We start from the raw sequence: 9,469 nt of genomic DNA, 5'->3' as shown, positions 1-9,469 counted from the left end.
CCTTGAAGAGCACCCGGAGGCTCCAACTGGTCCAGAATGCGGCTGCACGGGTAATTGAGGGAGCAACTCGAGGCTCCCATGTAACACCTCTCCTGCGCAAGCTGCACTGGTAGCCGGTGGTCTTCCGGGTGCAATTCAAGGTGCTGGTTACTACCTTTAAAGCGCTCCATGGCATAGGACCGGGTTATTTACGGGACTGCCTGCTGCCATTGATTGCCTCCCATCGACCAGTGTGCTCCCATAGGGAGGGTCTCCTCTGTGCCGTTGGTCAGACAATGTCGACTGGTGGCCCCCAGGGTGTGGGCCTTCTTCGTGGGGGCTCCTGCCTTCTGGAACGAGCTACCTCCAGGGATACGTCGACTCCCTGACCTCCAGACCTTTCGGCGCAAGCTCAAGACATTTCTGTTTCGTCACGCAGGGCTGGCCTAATAGTTTTAACGGGGGCTTTTATTAGAGTTTTATTAGAGTTTTAATCATTTCTAGCCAAATTGAATCAGTTTTTTAATAATGTTTTAATTTTTGTATTTTTGTTTTTTATTCGGCTGTAAACCGTCCTGAGTCCTTCGGGAGAAGGGCGATATATAAATCAAAATAATAAATAAATAAAATAAATACAATGATCCATCATTCTTGTGAATTAAAGAATCTTTTTTTTCATTGAGATAATACATTTTTCTGTGAAGAAATTTTAGATTGCCTGTACAAAGCCATATTGCTTTTTTAAAAAAAACATTATCATAAAAGCAAAAAGCTGAAAATGTAACTTTCTTAATGTTTCACTGAATATCTTCTACAAATAAAATATATTTTCAAGAAGTTGTGTAAGGGAGAAACCAACCCACCAAACATTTACCTTAGGTAAGCAATGAGACACTGATCTTACTTTTGCATTGCTTTCTGATATTTTTAGAAAGATGGGCTATTTCTTCCTGTGGGAAAAAAACATACGCACCTAGAAATGCTTTAACATTCACTGACTACTGTATATGTGAAGCGATGTAATCCTTCGTCTGGAAACAAATATCTCCTATATATAAGGTTTTTGTATCCTCCAACATCAAAGACTATGGAGACTTTAACCTCCTGCAGGATCATAAATTTTAGAGATACTTAAAAGTCTTTTCACTAACAAGATCTCCTGATAGAAGAATTTCATACTGGGCATTTCATAGCTTAATGTCAGGGGAAACATTTCACCTGATTAAAAGCATTGCTGACAGCAGAGTTAGAAAACCTTGTGCCCTCAGATGCTGACTATTTTCATTTACAATTTCCAAGATTTTCTGACCACTTGCCTATTGGCTGGGTCTAATAGGAATTCCTTCTTGTTGGTGGCCCCTCTCTCTGTAACATCATCCCCCCAGAGATTAGAAAGGCCCCCACTCTATCACTTTTCCAAAAGGCGCTGAAGACCTGGTTCTGCCAAAGGGCCTGGGGAAACCAGAGCGGGATGGGGCCCATTAAATGGCTCATGTGAGGTGCTGTCGCAGGGGCAGGGAGTGATTTTATTATAGTAATTTATTATTAAAGTGACCAATCGTCTTCCTTTAGGGAGGCCAGTCCTTCTTTTGTAAGTTCTGTCTTCTCTCGAAAAGTGTCCTCCCACACGTCCTCCTTTTCGATATTTGAAGACTAATCTGTAAATCTTCATATTCGATGCCGATCCGATCTGTTGCGTGTGATATGATGTATTTGTATTTGACATGACGATTCATCAAGGCTCAGCAGAGTGCGGCAAGATAATAATAATAATAATAATAATAATAATAATAATAATAATAATAATAATAATAATAATAATAATTTTATTTATAGACCGCCCTTCTCCCAAAGGACTCAGGGCGGTGTACAGCCACAAATAAAATACAGAAAGAAAACAACAATACAAAACTAAAAAAAACCCTTAAAAAACCTATTTAATATGGCTACTTATAGATAAAAATATTACCCTCTAAAATTTACTAAAAAATTTAAAACCCATAAATCAATTTGATAATATAAAATTTCAAATTTAAGAGAATCCAGCAAGACGAAATAAGTAGGTTTTAAGTTCGCGGCGGAAGGTCCTAAGGTCAGATATTTGTTGGAAGCTCGTTCCATAGGGTAGGAGCCCCCACAGAGAAGGCCCTCCCCCTGGGGGCCGCCAGCCGACATTGCTTGGCTGACGGCACCCTGAGGAGCCCCTCTCTGTGAGAGCGCACCGGTCATTGGGAGATAGACATTGGCAGTAGACGGTCCCGTAAGTATCCCGGTCCTAAGCCATGGAGCGCTTTAAAGATAGTAACTAACATCTTGAAGTGCACCCGGAAGACCACAGGCAGCCAGTGCAGTCTGCGCAGGATAGGTGTTACATGGGAGCTCCAAACTGCTCCCTCAATAACCCGCGCAGCCACTTTCTGGACTAGCTGGAGTCTCCGGGTGCTCTTCAAGGGGAGCCCCATGTAGAGAGCATTGCAATAGTCCAGACGAGAGGTAACGAGAGCATGAGTGACCGTGCATAGGGCATCCCGGTCCAGGAAGGGGCGCAACTGGTGGATCAGGCGAACCTGATAAAAAGCTCTCCTGGAGACGGCTGTCAAATGATCTTTGAAAGACAGACGCCCATCCAGGAGCACGCCCAAGTTGCGCACCCTTTCCATTGGGGCCAATGACTCGCCCCCAACAGACAGCCGCGGCTGCAGCTGACTGTACCGGGGTGCCGGCATCCACAGCCACTCCGTCTTGGAGGGATTAAGATTGAGCCTGTTCCTCCCCATCCAGACCTGTACGGCCTCCAGACACCGGGACAGTACTTCGATAGCTTCGTTGGAGTGGCCTGGGGTGGAAAAGTACAGTTGCATGTCATCAGCATACAGTTGGTATCTCACCCCAAAACCACTGATGATCTCACCCAGTGGCTTCATGTAGATGTTGAACAGGAGAGCCGAGAGAATCGATCCCTGCGGCACCCCACACATGAGGCGCCTCGGAGTCGATCTCTGCCCCCCTGTCAACACCGTCTGCGTCCGGTCAGAGAGGTAAGAGGAGAACCACAGATAAACGGTGCCTCCCACTCCCAACCCCTCTAACCGGCGCAGCAAGATACCATGGTCGATGGTATCAGATGCGATTATGAGACGCATATGCTCCACACAGAAGAATTGTTTTGAGAGAGTGCACCGCACGCAAGTGGTTTTGTTTACTTCTTATTGAAACACGACACGGCACACATGCACGTATGAGATTCACTTCTTTCTCAGTGAATATTCAATCATACACAAGTGAGCACAATAATTCATGTTTTATTAATTCATTATCTAATAATTTCCAAATATGTATAATTTTATTTACAAGTTTATTCACTTATGTTATTGTTTCAGTTTTAATAATTAATTGATGGCATAATTACAATATAAATATAAAATTTATTGTTACAAATGTTTTTATTATGCATTTATCATATTATAGTGTATTCTGTATTGTTGTTACAATGAATAAAATGTTTCTTTTATTTATGATATTTTTTTCTTCAATTTATTTGTGCCCGCCTCATTGTAAAAAAGTTGGTCACCTTATTATTATATGACTTTTCTTTTATTTCTTTTATTGTTTTTATATGAGGTTTTATATTCTGTAAGCTGCCTTGAGTCACCCTATACAAATAGGCAGCAATATAAATTCCCTAAATAAATAAATAAATTGTAGTCCAAAAGATTAGGACAATGGAATAACTGATATTGGGCCTACAAATTCCTGCCATCGGGATCAATAATTATGTGTAAAATGTTTGGGTAGATTTTTATCTGAGCATCTTTTTTCACCCCGAGCTTTCACCTATATGGTTAGACAATGGTCCTCATTGTTGGTAGTATATTTGGCAAGGGAATTTTTCTGATCATTCTGATTTATTATACTCACAACATTGCTACCATGCTCAGGATCGGTTAGTATAGGTCTCCTTCGTGAGCAGGGGGTTGGATCAGATGACCTCCAAGGTCCCTTCCAACTCTGTTACTGTTATGTATTGTTATGTTCTGAAGATGGTGGTTATGTCACCAGAGTTACAATTACTACATTTGTAGATATTAAATCGGGGCTTCCATAGATTTGTCAGGGAAGAATGAGAAAAATGTGGAAAGAAATATTTCAATACAGGACAATGATACACTAATATCATATAAATATGACATATGAGCCATAGTGGTGCAGTGGTTAGAGTGCAGTACTGCAGGCTATTTCTGCTGACTGCCGGCTACTTGCAATTTGGCAGTTCAAATCTCACCAGGGTCAAAGTTGACTCAGCCTTCCATCCAGGGGTGAAATTAAAAAATTTCCCCTACTAGTTCTGTGGGCGTGGCTTGTTGGGGAGAGGTCATGTGACTGGGTGGGCATGGCCAACTCGACATCACTCACATCAAAGGCCTCCTCCCCTCCCAGCCACTCCTTGTCCCGAATGGCAGGAAAATGGGGAGAGGAATATTCCTGCCTACCGTCCTTCTGTCAATCTGTGCTGAGATTGAGGAATGGATGACAGGCAGGAAAAACCCCTTCTCCATTTTCCTGCTTTTCACAAAAATGGCTGTATTCCAGCTGCTTCCCCCCCATCCCCGTCTCCCTCCCTCCTGGGGACTACCTTAAAAGGGACAGGCTGCAGCAGCTCCGTTCTGAATGGAGGGAGAAAAGTTAGCATTTTCTCTGCTGCATTTAACATTGAATTCTGTGGAATATCAAGCAGCCGGAAGAGGTGAATAGTGACCTCTGGGGCCAAGGAGGGGTAATTACCGGTTTGGATCTACTAGAATTATTTCATAAAAGGAAACTGCAGAGCCCTGATCATCTTTGCAAAAAACTTTTGGCCCAAAGGAAGGAGGCGGGAGGGGGGGAAAGGCCTTGAGAAAGGAGGCAGGAAGCGAGAAAAGGCCTTGAGCAATACTGGCCAAAGCCTGCAGAAGTGAATTATTACATCCTGGCAGGCTCCAATTCTCTTTGCAAAAATTTTTTGGCACAAAGAACAGAGGCAAGGAGGGGCATGCATGCTGTTCCCAGCCTCCGTTCTTCCTGCCAAAAACTTTTTGCAAAGATAATCAGAGCCTGCAGGGACACAAGGAAAAAAACAATGGCAGAGAGGCTGGAGAGAGCAAAAGGTTGCTAGATCTTTGCAGGGGAAGTGAGTCCGGAGGGAGTGGGGCGGAAATAGCCAGGGTGAATGTTGCAGGGCCTCTTCGGTCATTTGTTAGGCTGAACAACTGCTATGTTAGGTTGCAACGTTCGTAACCTCGGTATTGTGTTGCAAGTACTGGGACTGGTTGATGTCGTAACTTCAAATGCTTGCTAAGGGAACTGTCATAACTCAAGGATTACCTATATAAATAAAGCACAATGAATTAAAATAAACTGTCAACAGTTTCTTTTTGGATTAGAAACAATTAGTCTTGAGGGGAAACTTCATTAATCCTATGAGACTTAAGTCTCTTCTCTTGGGAGGGTTAAATTGACATACCAGAAAAACTCAGTGCTACCACTCTAAAACTCATCACACAAGTGGGTCTTATATTTTTATTTCCTGTCTTCTGAATTCTTCTCTTGATAAGTCAGATGGAGAGAGAAACCTAGCTTATTATATTATGTTGATATTTATCAAATCCAGAGCTATCAGTAAATCAATCTACATTTCAAAGTGCTTGAATCAAGGCCTCTGGTTCAAACACAACCCTAAGAAATCACATACCCAAAGCCAGAGGTGAGTTTCAGCAGGTTATGACCAGTTCTGGAGAACCAGTAGTGGAAATACCACCTCTGACTGACCCGTTTCCATCTATTCTCTGCTTCCCGAGTCCCGAGTTGTTCAGGAGGGAATGGGGATTTTGCAGTAACCTTCCCCTGGAGTGGGGTGAGAATGGAGATTTTACAGGATCCTTCCCCTGCCATACCCATCAAGCCACACCCATCAAGCCACGCCCCCCGAGCCATGCCATGCCCAGCAAGCACACCCACAGAACCGGTAGTAAATTTTTTTGAAACCCACCACTGCCCAAAGCCCTCCATTCCTCAGCAGGGGATGTGATTGATGCCCATGCATTGTTCTCTCAAGGAATAACCAGGAGCATCCGTTGCGCTCAAAGCACAGAAGAGTTTATTGTTGATACGTCTAATACCAGAATCTAGTCAACTAACTGTCAAAGCTAAATTGGCAATAGATAAGAGTCAATGGAATTTTCAGGGTACTGGACTTAGTTTTTTTTATGACAAAGTAATGATTCTAAGGAATCAGGAGATGTTTAATCCTGCCTTCTAGCTCAGCCTCTTCTCCAAACCTGTCCACCTTGCTCTTGCCTGGCCCTTCTTTCCCCACACATTATTTCTTTCTTTTTCACCCCCACATTTCCCCCCACCAATATTCCTTGAACTGCCTGGTAGTCTTCCTTGTAAGGAAACGGCTTTTCAATCATTTAATTATTTTACCAGCATAAAAGATTTAGGTTTCTTACCTTCTTGAAATAAATTATTTGGAGGCAATTCTGCAGGGTGGAAGGGAAGCATCTACTCTCAGCATCTTTTGGATTTTAATTTTACTCATAACATGAGCACAAGAACTGCAGTCTGATTAAGGGATGAAAACAACTACATTCTTGGATTGAAGGAATATTTTGCCTTCTGAAAAACTGGAGATGTTATTAATAAGCACCGGCGATTCAAAGTCTCAGAAATTTCCGTGCCATACAGTACACTTCATCTATCCTTTTTTTCCTGGTAAAATGTATTTCATATATGCAGGCATTTTGCGTCAGCCAACATCAAAGACTGAGAAGGTGCTTTTAAAATCAGTTGACTCCCAGGAGATCAGAAATTTTAGAGACAGGAGAGAATTTTGTTCTCTAACAAGATCTCCTGAGAGAAGCCCAGGGATTCATCCTGGGAATTTGGTAAAGGGATGGGCCTTGGGGGAAGGCTTCCATAGAGTAGAGTTGGAAAACCCAGTGTAACCAATTAACCAGGAAGCAGCTCCTAACTGGAAGGAGATATTGACACTTATGATGCCTTGTGTAGAATTGTCTTCCTTAGTTTTAAGGAGTTTGTCATGGTTTTAAGGAGTTAACACTAACTGCAAGCAAAATTACAATGCAAGGAGTATAAATACATCTTTTTCTTTTGACAAGGTGACTTGCCTGCTTATCCCCTTCATTTTAGGGCCGAGTCTGAATCCCCAAAATATTTCTGATATATTCTAAACCAGGGGTCTCCAAACTTGGCAGCTTTAAGCCTTGAGGATTTAAAGTTGCCAAGGTTGGAGACTCATGTTCTAAACCTTGTCTCTATCATATTATTGGGCTTAGGTCATATCAATGATGGTATTCAGCCAGTTCTATCTGGTTCGGACAAACCGGTAGGACGGCTGTGGGAGGCTCCGCCCACCCACCCGGATGTCATCATGTCCTGTTTTTGATGGTCTGTGCATGCTGGAGTACGTTAAAATTAAATGTAAGACGAAAGATAAATGTATGTATTAAAGAAAATGATGATAAATGTTGAAGATGATGGCACAAAAATGTTGTAAACCCAGATGATATACAAATTGATTAATAATGTACATTATTAATAATAATATTATAATAATATTATATTACATTATAATAATAATATTATAATAATGTAATATATTAATAATGATAGAAGAGATGTAATTATAAAGCAAAAAAGAAATTGATATGAAGATGTATGTAAATAGAAAATTGGGGCTGCTCGAATACCATTTTGGTATTCCATTTTGAATTGAAAATGGAAACAAAAAGGGAGTGGAAAAGGGGAGAGAAGTAGAGAGAGGGAAGGAGGGGAGTAGGGAGGTAAGGAGAGAGAAGGAAAGAAGAGAGGGAAAAGGAGAGGAAGAAAGAAGGGGAAAGAAGAGTAGGAGAGAGGGTTAGAAAGGGAGGAAGAAGAGAGGAGTGGGGAAAGGAGAGAGGAAGTAGAAAAGGGAAGGAGAGGAGGAATGAGCAAAGTAGAAAGAGATAGAAGAAGTGAGAGAAGGGAAGAGGAAAAGGAAACGTGGTAAAAAAAGGGAAGGAAATGGTAAAAGAGCAGGCCCAAACAACTAACAAATAAAAGATATCTTATCTTATCAATGAATAATGATTAATGATGGATAAGAGACTGTACATTCAAATATGTTGATGAAAAATAAAAAAAACCTTTTTCTAAAAAAAGAAGAATTCCTTTCTGGATTAAAACCCACCAGGCTTGAGGGGAAACATCATTAATCTGATGATAATTTCTTTTTTTTAGGGGTAACTCAATTCCTAAAAAAGAAGAAATTGTCATCAGATTAAAGTCTCAGTGCTTCCAAAACCCATCATCAAATGAATCTGGCCTGTTATTTCCTTTCTTCTGAATTCTTCTCTTGGTAAGGAAATACCTCAATCCAGAGTCAGCAAGGAAATTGGCTTCTTATATTCTATCGCCTTCAATTGTTTATCATCCATTAAACATTCAGAATAATATTGTTTGAAGGGATAGTGTGATTATTCTTCTTTCAGTGATACACCTGGGTTTCTCTCATTTTGCAGAATGGAAGATTTTCATACCTTTGGCATCAAAAGCTAGGTGTCTATGGAAATTCTCAGTCAACCAGGTCACAGTTGTCTTAAAGGTGCTTTTTCAAAAGGCAACTGGATTTTCTTTGTTTTTCCTTGAAGAAGTTTCATTTTTCATTCAAGAAGCTTCTTCAGTTCTAGGTGAAGCTCATGCTGTGCTATCCAGTTTGCTAATGTTTCCTCATTCTTATTATTGTTGTTATATCCCCCAGTATGGTGATTATTAAAATCACCTATATATTTTCCTTGATAGCGAGGGTTCATAGTGGTGGATTAGGTCACTTAATATTGGGAAGTTTATAAATTGAGAGATTAATAAATCACCATGATCATTATTCCTGATATAAGGAGTGATGCTGTGGCCTAGGGGTGGAGCTCTTGCCTCACAATCAGAAGGCTGTGAGTTTGATCCTAGGTAGAGGCAGGTATTTCTCTCTCTGGCACACTGAGAATATATCTGCTGAACAAAACTCTGCATTGGTGACAGGAAGGGCATCTGGCCATTAAAGCACTTTGCTAGCTCCATTCAGTTGCCAAGATTTCACCCTGCAAGTTGTTGTTGCTGCTGCTGCTGCTGATTCTTGATATTTCAATAGTGATCGTTTTAAGCAGTGAGTTTCAGCAGATTCTGACTAGTTCTAGAGAACTGGTAATGGAAATTTTAAGTAGTTTGGAGAACCGGTAGTAAAAATTCTGACTGGCCCCGCCCCCATCTATTCTCTGCCTCCCAAGTCCCAGCTAATTGGGAGAAAATGAGGATTTTGCAGTATCTTTCCCCTGGAGTGGGAAGGAAATGGAGACTTTACAGTATCCTTCCCCTGCCACATCCACCAAGCCACGCCCACCAAGCCACACCTACAGAACCAGTAGTAAAAATTTTTGAAACCCACCACTGGTTTCAAGGT

The sequence above is a fragment of the Ahaetulla prasina genome, chromosome 4, assembly GCF_028640845.1.
Source record: "Ahaetulla prasina isolate Xishuangbanna chromosome 4, ASM2864084v1, whole genome shotgun sequence".
NCBI classification, from domain to species: domain Eukaryota; kingdom Metazoa; phylum Chordata; class Lepidosauria; order Squamata; family Colubridae; genus Ahaetulla; species Ahaetulla prasina.
Note: the sequence above shows the minus strand (reverse complement) of the source record.